This window comes from Populus nigra, chromosome 1, assembly GCF_951802175.1.
Source record: "Populus nigra chromosome 1, ddPopNigr1.1, whole genome shotgun sequence".
Classification (NCBI taxonomy): domain Eukaryota; kingdom Viridiplantae; phylum Streptophyta; class Magnoliopsida; order Malpighiales; family Salicaceae; genus Populus; species Populus nigra.
Genome location: NC_084852.1, coordinates 10,053,914 through 10,066,459, shown reverse-complemented (window position 1 = coordinate 10,066,459; position 12,546 = coordinate 10,053,914).

Below are 12,546 nucleotides of genomic sequence, written 5' to 3'. Positions count from 1 at the left end.
TCTCTCTCTCTCTCTCTCTCTCTCTCTCTCTGAGTGTGATAGTAATTGTCATCTAAAATTGTTGGTTTCTTTTTCTTTATCTTTTTTTCAGATACCGGAAATACCAAAATGAAATCATCAAATCTTAAAGTCAAGGTCAGTAGAGGAAGTAACATATCTAATATTCTACTCTCATTTGTCCAAGTGAAATCATCAAAGCTTTAAATACTCGTTGTTTTTCTTATACTCTTTCTGGTGAATTTTCAGTCATTTGCAGATCAAGGCGATCGTGTTCAAAGGAAATACTTGCATGAAGTACATTCAGGGCCGAATCCTATCAGTAATTCCGTTCCTCCACAAAAGTGGAAAACAAGGATTCGGGGAAGTCCATAAATTCTTTCGTTTCATCATTTCTGTCAACTAGATTTGCAACATTATGGAAAAACATTAGCAGATCGTTTATTTATTTTTGCCTTTTTGACTTGCTATCATTACAGCAACAATCACCATCATCATCATTTGTTCTATCATTTGAATTGAGCTGATAAACAATAGTAATTCAAACGTTTTCAATATCCCAGCAACATATATAGTCGTGCTGTACTGTATTAATTTTGAAGCAATGATGCCAAAATAATGCATTGCTGTGCATCTTATAGGGTTGATTTAGTTACTAAGAAATGGCCAGCACTAATTTTACTTAATCTACTGTGTCGCGAAGTATTGTTTCTGACATGAAAAAACAAAACGAGGTATAGCAAAGCAATACAAGTACTCATGAGGTGGCCTACGTACAGACACAAATTAATCTCCAAAAAGAAAAGCTAAGAATACCATGCAGGCATGCACAGTCCTTACGAAATTGAGGATGGCATATTTAAGGTACACCAATAACGCATTGCAATGGCACTTCCCCATGCACAATGTTGACCAAAAACAATGTAGCTCAATCAACGTTCATGAAGTTTGCTTCATGTTCTCTGACGTTTGAGTTAATGTATGAAACGTTGAAAGTAAAAGGGTTACCTTTTTCTAGCTTTATTAAAAGCATGCTTAAAAGCATATTCTTCCACTATAGCTTGATTTAATTAAGGTGAAACTTGTTTGTATATGTGCATGAATGCAACTTAGTTTCAATCCAGAAATAATTGGGATCGATTCACTGTAGAAATTACTAATCTAATAACTTGGAGGAAAAGGAATTCTTTTCAAGACTTTTTCTAATTAATTTAAGAGTAAGACCTGATTTCACGCGTCCTTTGTAGATTTGCTCTATGGGAATTTTTCTTCTCTCTCTTTTTTTTTTAATTGGATAACCATTTTGCTAGGTATAGGATCTAAACACAGAGGGATGTGCATTTACAGTGGGTTATAAAAGCTTGAATGATTAGAAGACACAAGTAAAAACAGGAAGAGTAGTCTTCGGAGTTGAATATCTCAGCGTGCGTGTATATATATATATATCCCTTAGAGTGTTTCCTAGAAAGAGAGAAAAGGTTTGGAACTAAACACCCTTATTTAGCAGTGGAAAAGCCTAGACATTCAAATTCCCATTGATAAATAACATGTTACGACGCAAGAAAGGGTTTTGATTTAACTTAACAAAATTAAATGGATTCTTGTTTTTGGAAAATAAAATAAGACGTGTACAAGAGATCACATTTGTAGAAAAGCATGAGGCGATGTGTTTATCATTTGTTTCCCAAGTCTTTCAAAATGTCATCCGATAGCTTTTTCGTACAGATTTTTGTTGGCCCTCTAATCTTTCAAACAACTAAAAGAGAGGGAATATGAGCATTATGGGTGGCATTATTGTACAATTCTGAGAAAACAAAGCATATTATTCCCTTTGTTTGCTGTTTGCTTTTGGAAAAGAAGTCTAAAAAGCAATCCAAAAAGGGTGCTTAAAACCTGTTTTGATGAGAACTGTGGTCAAATGAGGCCGAGTATTTGTTCTTCTAGTAACCAGTTACTTTGCCCAAGGGGGTATTTTTTCACGTTGGGTAGCAGAGTGGTATTGAACGAGGGAAAGTGAAAGCAAGCATCAAACTAAGCAGATCAAAAGGGAAGGTGAATGCCAGTTCAATTTCATCACAAATGCGGTGAAAATAAAAAACCGATGGGGGCATTCAAAAAGCATAAAATCTGCATGCAAATCCCAAGAGACAAAGCAACATTAGCTGGGGACAATCCAAAAGGTCTTTAAGACTGGGTTTTCAGACTCTCCACAGACGCGCCCTAAATGAAGAATAGAAGATGCATGTTCTTATGTTCAAAACCATCATCGACATTGCTCTGCAAAATTAATAATTTTACACGTAGCTATAGACCAACCATCTTGCATGCACACAAATGCAAGTGGCTTTTCTAAAGCCAACAAACTCGACCACGTTGGTTAAGCATATAATTTACAAGCCAAAGACAAATAAAATAGAATCTGATTATGTATGTGTATATATAATTTTGATCAATTGAAATTAAACAAGTATACATACATAAAATAAGATTGGATAAAATTTCTATCTAAAATATTCTTTTAAAAGAATAAGACAACCCTATGATTTCTCTCTTGAATTTGATATATAGTAACATAATTTATTTGTGGAATCAAGTCAAGATTTTTGTTTTGTAAGAACTCGAATTTAGATATGTATCGTAAAGCGAGATTTAGTGATTTGATATTTTGAAAAGTACATTTGATTTGTCTTCAAAGTGTTGTTGAAGAACTCTCAAGGAGCGTTTAGACTTGATCCAACAGAATTTTATTTTTTATAGACTTCAAGTACAAATAGAGAAGGCTTGAGAACTTTTGAGAGAGTTTTCTTACTTGAAAAGTTTGTTTTAAATAAGATTTGTATCTCCAAGAGTTTTTTTTTCTCTTACTAGGTTAAGACCCTTTATTTATAAAGGATTATAGGGGTTTCCAAGTTATTTTTCAATACTACATTGCATGATTTTATTAGTTAATCTTTATTAATAGGATCTTGTTTTATGATAAGATATCTTGAATATCTCATTTCAAATGTCAACCTTTCATTGACCAAAACATATATGAAGATTTATTTATTTTTCTTGTTATTTATTTTAATTTTATTTTATCCATTCATGTAAAAATAAAATAAAAATAATGCATGGTATAATTTAATTGATAGAAAATTTTTATTTCTACATATACCACCTCCTTTAGACAAGTTTACTTATACTTAAAAATAAATGGGTACATCTCGAAAATATGGTTAAAAAAATTTAATAATTTGAACATATTTTTTAAAATAAAATATGATTTTATCATACTAAATTTTCACAATTATAAAATCAAATATCAAATAATAAAATGTAAAATTTGAAACAACAATACATGCATCCAAATAAAAGTTGTCGTGTCGTGTATAAATAATAACCAATAATTTTAACGGGCATTCGGGACTTTTTCCTTCACTGAGAATAGTTGTTGCGACATCTTGTTTTAAAGATTTCGTTGCCTCGAATACAATTTGCGTAATTCCAATGAATGGTGGGTGAGGTATAACCGATGAAAATCTTGACTCCCTTTTCCTCCATTGCCTTGGATTGCGTGCCTCCACTCACAATTCCTTTCTTTCCCTCGCTTTAAGAAAAACACAAGAAAAAGGAAATGGTGCTTCTTGAATTTTACAAGGAACAATAGCTAACAACGTCTGGCTGTCCTGTGCACATATTAGGAAACTTTTTTTTTTTTTTACACGAATTAGGCCTTTTTTTCTTCTCTTTTTGTTGATTTCCAGAATAGGTCAACCGACCTTTACCAATTTGGAACTGTGCCCTTTTGCTTTTACTGCGATTATACTTGCAACAGGAAATAAAATTTGACTTCCCCGTGTGCCCGTTTTAGTTTAGAAGAGGAAACGAATTTTTTCACATTTTGCCGACTTTGCTCACACAGAACCAGAAAAATTTATTGTTTTAGATGAGGAAAGGATCCTTGAGGTGGATGTAAGAGAGCATTACTGTCTGCAAAGCCTCCACCAGTCCTAGCAGGTATGCATGGCTCTTTTTCAAAAAAAATTTCTTTCTGATGAGTGTGTATTCTTTTTGCCAATTTCTCTTAGAATTACTTAAAAAAACAGCTTATTTGCACTAACAAATTTAGAATTTGGTGCCCCTGTTAACGATTTAGTGTTCCTTAACAAGCTCTCTTTGCGCTAATAACACCAATATTACCATCTTCTTGAACAGGATTTCTCAGAGGGAACCGAGGCAAGTCATACACACTTTTGCTCTTACCAGGCCAATAGAAGAAGATGCCATTCGATGCAGCAGATTCTCCCTATTGATTAACGTCCCATCAGGAGCTATTCTTTCACAAAGAGATTATTCATGCACAGTAGCTTTTTCTAATTCTATAGCAGTCTTCTATCTCTCACCGGTGACTCAAGCAGCAGTCGTGCACAACAACTTCTTCTAATTCTTTAGCAGTCTTCTATCTCTCACCGGTGACTCAAGCAGCAGTCGTGCACCACAACTTCTTCTAATTCTATAGCAGTCTTCTATCTCACGTCAGTGACTCAAGCAACGATTATTCGTAAAGACCAAGAGTTCCTACTGCCACACTAGTAATTCCATCAAAACACTTTGTCGAGACACTCATTTGCCTTCTCTTTTTCGATGCCATCTCATATTTCCCCTTAGAAGTCACTTCGACTATTCAAAGTTGAGTTATAAAATAAAATATTGTAATATCTGATGTACAACACAAATAAAATATTTATTTATTTGCTTTATTGTTTTTGTTAGAAGGTCAATTATAAAAATTCTTCCTTTTTCTTTAAATTTTTTTTTGTAATTGTGAACAAGTATAGTCAAACAAGTCTTCGTGCATATAAACATGTCATTGGTTCATTCACTAAAAAATAATCTTCTGAAAGTATTAAGCATTCAACTTCTTGATTATTAGAGACTTCTTATAAACTTTATGTTCATGATAGTTTATCTCAAGAAATTTTACAACTTTAGTTCTCCTTTCTAAATTCAACAACTTTTCCAGCTGATCTGCCATATTAGACTACCATAAACGTGCAGGAGATGCTACTTGCAAGATTACTTCCCAATATCTAATGTACTTGAGTATACTTCCAAGTATTGGGAATGGACAGAAGATATTTTGAAACACTACAAGCTTATCCTCGAGAGGGCACATATTCGAGACACTATTTTTGCATCCTTTTTTAATCATAATTGGCAAATAAATGTTAATGACTCTTCAAGATTGAGTAGATTTTTAATTCTTAGATGACTTGAGTATATGGTGTTTTTCTCTATAAGTATGTCTAAAGAATCAAATAAGGTTACTTATCCATCTAGTTCAATTGACAAGTCTCGTATTCAGTCTAGCAAATTCATGCATCCATTTAAAGAGCTTAATGTCCCTTCTCATATTCAGGATGAAGTTTCTTTAGAAGTTTTTCTTTCATATTGGCTATGCAAATTTGTATTTCCTATCAAAGATGTTGGTTTTATTTTTCTCATTACTTTCAAAATAGCATCTATTATGGCAGCTGGAAGGCAATTCTCTGTTGCAATACCAGTTCTAGCAAGTATTTTCAAAGGTCTAAAGGAGATCCAATCTGGATTAAATGTGACTGCACGAGACATCCCTTTTCCTATTCATTTTCTCAGTAGTTGGCTTGCAGAAAAATTTGGCACTCATCAAACAGCTATCAGCCCCATCAAGTTAGTTAAGATGACAAAATATACCGGTGAGAGGTTAGCAAAAAATTTCAATAAATCTCAAGCTAATTTTGTTTTTTCAAAAATCTCAAGAGAATCATATCTCCTACAATACTTTCCCTGGCTAAAGTTATTGTCTTGTGTGATGATGGAAACTTATCAGTCCTTAAGAGTGACTACATTATGTGTATTTGATTCGTCTATTTGACTGTATTGAGCCCTATTGTTCTGATAGATTCAGTAAACAATTTGGATTTTGCCAACATATTCCCCGTGACTTTAGAGGGAGAACTTTGGGTTCCAACCTTGGAAGATGCGTTTCAACTTTGACATAGCTTTACTAAACTCAACACTCATTCTCAGTGCAAGCTTTTACTACCCCCAAGTGCTGGACTTCCTTTGGTTACTAAAAGTTACATGGACTGGTTCACTCCAAAATGGTCGAAAATTTGTCCTTTAGAGATGAAAATCATTCTAAAAAATCCTATTAATATTTCTGTAGTACCTCGGAAGGAAATAGAAAAAAAGAATGACCCTAATTTACCAAAGAAGAAAAGAATTTCTCACACCCAAAAAAAAAGACAAGCAGGCAGTTGATGTTGATTTAGGCAAGGATGATGGTGCCCAAATATGTGCCCACATAAAAAAAGACATCATTTGTGATTCCTAGTGCAAAGAAAGTGAGTGCTTCAGAAGATCCTCTCAAGAAAAAAACCATTAACTCCTCAGGGGCACAAGAAGGGATTGCTCAATCCTTTTCTCCACGATTAGTAAATGAACACTTGTTTTTTTTCATGTGCCTTGTTAATTTTTTTTAACTAAGATGCTCACAACAATATCTGTGTAGAAGATGAAATAAGATGTTATTAAAGCAATTTTAAATGTTGAGGATGGTGAACAAAAAGATAATGATCATCATTGAAAAGATTTAAAACATACCAAAAAAAATTTCAATTCTGTGGACTGGGTTTTTTTATAAGTCCCTAGTGCATCAATCATGCCAAATAATGTTGATGAATTGGTTTGACACTTTCTTTCTTCTTCAATTCATGTTACTTATCATATATTAACCTTTTTTTTATTGTTCTTTGTTTCAGCTTGGTCAACAGGATCTTAGGAATGGCTGTGATATGTATATTAGGCCAAAAATGAATGTTGCTTCTATTTCTAACCATAATCCCTTCAATATTTTAGTTGCTGGGATTGGAAATTCTCATCCTTCATCTAGTTTACCACATGAGTAGTCTAAATATCGATCTATAGCATCACCTCCACCAGTCCTTATAATATATGGACTAACTTGCATACTTTTGGACCTACAACTGCCTTTAAGCCTTCGGGAGTTACTAGGTATTGTGCTGATGATATAATAAGCGAGATAAGATCTGAATTTATTGTTAAGTGTTGGAAGAGCATCAGAAATAAATTTGTTCATACACCGATCCATTATATTCTTAACTTAACTGGTGAAGTTAAGAAGATCCTTCACTCCATAAAAGATATAAAGGTTGATCGCTCCTCTGTTAGAAAAATGGTGACTAGGGTGATTGAATATGCTAAAAATCTTATCCATTTAGAGTCTTCACTATCTCCTATAATGACATTAGAATAGTGAGCCTTATACGTTAAAAAGCTTGAAGTACGGCTTAAAAATTCTGAAGCTTTTAAGGAGAAGGCATCTAGATCTATTTCCACCGCTCATGTTAAGATAGTAAAGATACAGGAATAATTAATGGAGCTGCAGAGCAGAAAGACTAAGTTGGAGTCATCTCTCAAGGCACATGATGAAGAGCTTTTTAAGAGAAAAGTAATCACATCTGGTATTCGAGCGGTGATCACTATAATATTCAATTCCCCTATGATAAGTGAAACTAATGTAGTCATTCTTCAAAAATTAAAAGGACTATTTGGAGACCAAAAAAATAAATTTAGAAAGACATAGTTGGAATCCATAGTATATGATAGTTTCTTATGCTTTGGAATGATTTTTAGTTTTGGTAACATTAGCTTATGACTTTATGTTGTGAATACACACTTTATTTAGTAGAATTCTTTTTTCAATTAATAAAATTTACATTTTGCCCACATTTGCATCTTATTACCTAGGTTTCCATGTCATGATTATATTGTCAGGTTTATTTACCCTTTTTTTCATACGCGAACAATCATATGAGTTTGAATAGTTTTAAAGGATGGTGTGACTGTACTTAAAATAATTTCTAAGTTGCTTACATACCTTTATGGATAAAGGATCAAGTCACAACGTAGTTTATAGGATTTTTTATCAATTATTTTTTTTTACATGATTGTACTCGAAAAGAGTTTCAAGTTGCCTATGTATCTTTGCGGATAAATGATCAAGTCATAACGTAGTTCAATTTTCTTTGTTTTTTTTTTGTGTTGTTTGTAGTTTTAGCTTGTGTAGGCGAGAAGCTACATCAGATTTCAAGCATAGTATCTTTTTAAGAATTTATCATTGATAGGCCCAATCCTTAATCCATTCGCATTGACAATTTTGTAAGCTCTATTGGTGTAAACTTCTTGAACCATATAAGAAACTTATTATAAGGGTCATCTCATTTGGAAAGAAACTTATTACTCATATGTTTTGACATGATTATCAGGCGTCACACTACCAAGAAAAGATCTCCTACTTGGAATAAAAACGGTTGCATCTTTTTGTTGGAAGCTCTGTAAAGTTGGGCTTGATAACATTCTAATTATTGTTGAGCTTCAAGATGTTTTTCTTCTAAAGCTTCAAGCTCTTCAAAGCATGGACAGACGTTGTCTTCATTAGAAAGTCTTTCTTGGATTGCAATTCTTAAAGATGGAATTTAACATTTTAATGGAAGAACAACTTCAACCCCATATACTAAAGAATATAGAGTAACTTGAGTTGGCATTCGGATTGAAGTACGATAAGCGTATAACGCTTCTTTAATTCTATCATGTCAATCCTTCTTCGATCGATTCACCACCTTCTTGAGAATATTGCATAAGATCTTGTTAAAGCTTATACCAAGCCATTAGTTGGAGCATTATACATAAAAGAGTTATGTTGTTTGAAATTGAATTGTGTACACAACTTGTTCATGGTTGTATTGTAAAACTCTTTTCCATTATCAGTTATGATATATCTCGATACCCCATAACGGTATATGATGTTCGTTCAAATAAAGTTTACAACTGTCTCTTTCTTGACCTCTTTTAATGTTGCACTTTCTGCCCACTTTGAGAAGTAATCTGTTGTGGCCAATATGTAGAGATGCCCTCTGGAGCTTTTCGGCAATGATTCTACCACATCAAGTCCTCAAGAATCAAAGGGCTAGGAAGCAATTATTAGGTGTAAAGGTTTGGGTGGTTGGTAGACCAAATTAGCATGCAATTAACAACTTTGGCATTTTTTAGCATAATCTCTGCAGTCTTTCACCATTGTACGCCAATAGTAACCTATTCTTTTGATTTGTAAATGAAGTTTAGGACTTTATTAGTGTGCTCTACATATCTCCGAGTGTGTTTCTTTTAGTGTTTTTGTAGCTTATTCTTCTCCGAGACAACTCAAAAAGACTTCATCAAAAGAGTGTCGATAAAGAGTGCCTTAGAAGTATATGAAGCGAGAAGCTCTTCACCTCACCTTCATCTTATGGTATAGTTTTTTAGGTAGCTTACCATGTCTCAAATAGTCGATAAGAAGTTGGCACCAATCTTCTTGTTCAATCTTATAAACAGAAACTGCACTTACTTGTTCTTTTTTCTACGTAATAAGTTATTAGTGGAACGACCTATTTTTGACATAAAAGGACTTTTACTTCCTCACTATATAATGCTAATGTTGACGCCAGATTTGCTAAAGCATTATTTTGCTTATTCTCTTTTCGAGGTACATGTTCTGAAGTGACACGATCAAGTGATATCATCAATTTTAGTGCATACTTATGATATGGGATGAATTCTGGTTTCTTGACTTTATAAAATGAGAGGAGTTGTCTGATGACTAATTGAGAATCTCCAAAAACTTTAAAATAAGGTATCTTTATATTCACCACTATTTCCAACCTAAAAATCAAGGCCTGATATTCAGCCATGTTACTGGAACAATATTCGATGAGTGAAAAGGTGAAAAGCAAGACCTCTTTTTTTAGGGATGGTTTCTTTCTTTCATCATTTTAAAAAGTAATCGGTGTTTCACGATCATTCCTCTTAACTCCAGTTGGTACCTTTACAATAGTAGATTTAAATACTAAAGACTATTTTCCCTCGACCTTTAAATCACTCTTTCTAAATCTATGACCGTCAGGTTTATTTCTCTTGGGCTGTTGCATAGGTAATAATAAGCTTTCAGTTACCATAATGCTAAGTTTCATATCGTGTGCTCAAGTAACCAATTCTTCACAAAACTTTGGTTTGATGCCTTGTAAAATATAGCATAGTCCTCAATCCATCCTTTGAATACACATGTCTAATGCAGAAGTTTTAGTGAGCCAATCTCTATAGTTGAGGCTAAGGTTTCTCCACCAATAAATATAGTCGATGACAGACTCTTCCTTTCACTGATGTGTATTGGTGAGTTCAATCATGTTAACCGCATGATAAGTGTTGTAGAAGCGGTTAAAAAACTGACATTTCAAATGCTCTCAACTATTGATTGACCTAGATTTCAAGTCAGTGTACCATTCAAATGTATTACCTTTCAAGAAATTAATGAACTATTTTACTTTTTATTTTATAATAATCGAGATATTATTGATGAAACCAGTTTACCATTAAAGCTATGGTAAACTAAAATTCAAAACATTAATGAATGTATATATAAAAAAACATTTTAACCAAAGTGTAAGACGATAAAGAATAAGATTCCAATCCGACATCTTATCCTAAAGATTAGCTTATTCCTTGCAGTCCAAATACCCCCATAAAATGTCATATGATACCGTCATTAAAGTATTTTGCTAGAACTTGCTTTTTTTCATGTCATGTCATTAGTTGATGATTTGATCTATTCTATTTGCATGCACCCAAAGATGCAAAACCAGTTCTGAAATTGTTGCCACAGTCTCCACGTGTGGTAATAATAGAGGAAAAGATGATTATCATGTTTTATTTTATATTCACAGAAGGGATATATTGCTTGGCTGGGATGTATCAAATGACGATACGCTAGGAAGGTTCTAGTGCACACTATGCCATGTAGTGGTAGCCATATGAACATTTTGATCTTTGGTGGGGGAAATCCTTTCCACACAAAAGAAAAGTAAGGGAAGTTTTCTAGATCAACAATGTTATCAATTAATTCACTTTCGGACTTGATAGTATAAGCACCAGTTGCTTCTCCTCCATGCATTTATGTATCAAATTTGTTTTCATACATAGTTATACCTGCTAGCAGTTGAGTCATACTCTATAATTGCTCCTTTTTTAGTGGCTATAAGAATCTTTTCCAGTATGGCCTCCACTGCCACTGAGCTAAGATGTACTCCCTTATATCTAGCAAGTATGATGAAGGTGTTGTAGATAAGAAAAATAGACGTGGATAAAGATCTTTTAACATCTCACTAGATAACTATTTGTTTGTTTAAAGTGGATGTGTCCACCATTGCCAACCTGATACCAACAATGATTCTTTAAAGCCTTTTCACTATTTGTTTGTCTAAAAATGGATATATCCATCATTGCCAACCTGATACCAATAATGATTCTTCAAAGCCTTTTCAGCTTCAGAGTCTATGTTGATGAGAAAATTTCTGGATTGCCATGTTTATGAAAGAGGTGGATGAAGTATTGGTAGGTTATTAGTGAAGGAAACCTGATACTTTTTACTGATAAGCTCTTGCCAGCCTCCCAAATTATTATCTCTTGGCCTCCATGGCCATTTAAATAGCAACACCTTGTTCTTACCTTCCAGTGAACCAACACATAAATCTTCTTTATTCTTTCCCCTGACCACCATTTGTCATGCAATTTTATACAAAAAAAATTATCTTTTAAATCCCCACACAATAAGAATCTCCTTCTAATTGAAGTAATGACACTAGCAACTCCTTTTGGCATAAGAAACACAGACATATAATATAAAGGGAGGAAGGACAACACCGTTTTAATAAGACACATTCTTCATATCTTGCTCAATAAACGTCCTTTCCATCTAGTCTTGTTTGGATTCTATTTATTATAGGTTTCCAAATTAAGAGCCATTTCGTATTTGCTCCCAAGTGAAGTCCTAAGTATCGAATTGGGAGCGAGTTCTATTTGCTATATTTTGCATTTGTCATTCCTATCGTATATTTATTGTCTAGGTTGATTCCAACCAGTGAACTTTTAGAATGAAGCTTTTGAGAGGATAAGGTAAATTTAGGTTTAGGGATATGTCTTATGGGTGTGCTATAATGTCATGTATATAGTCAGATTTTTTGTTTCTAGAATTCCAAACCAAAACTAAACCGAAACGGATCATTTTTTTAATTTTCAAACTGAGAATATCCACCACTTTTGCAAAGCCATTTGGCTCAGTTAATTTTGAGTTAGTTTTTACAAATGTGTTGAATATCATGATTTTTTTTCTCATCTCTATATAGAGATATAAGTTCAAGCCTTATAAGATACTAATTTTCTCATTTATTATAAAAACCAACTCGGGTTTTACCGATTAATCTAGTTCAATTGAATATTCGCATATCAAATTTTATGCATCAATTCTAATCAATTGGGTGGCCAAGTCATTAAATTTCGGTTAGATCATATTTGGTTTAGGTTTGATTACATGGTTTGATATAAAACATAATGATTTAACATATCATTAACATATCAGTTAATTTTGGTTTCATATTTTTACACATGTTCTAGCTAAATATTATATTTTTTCTA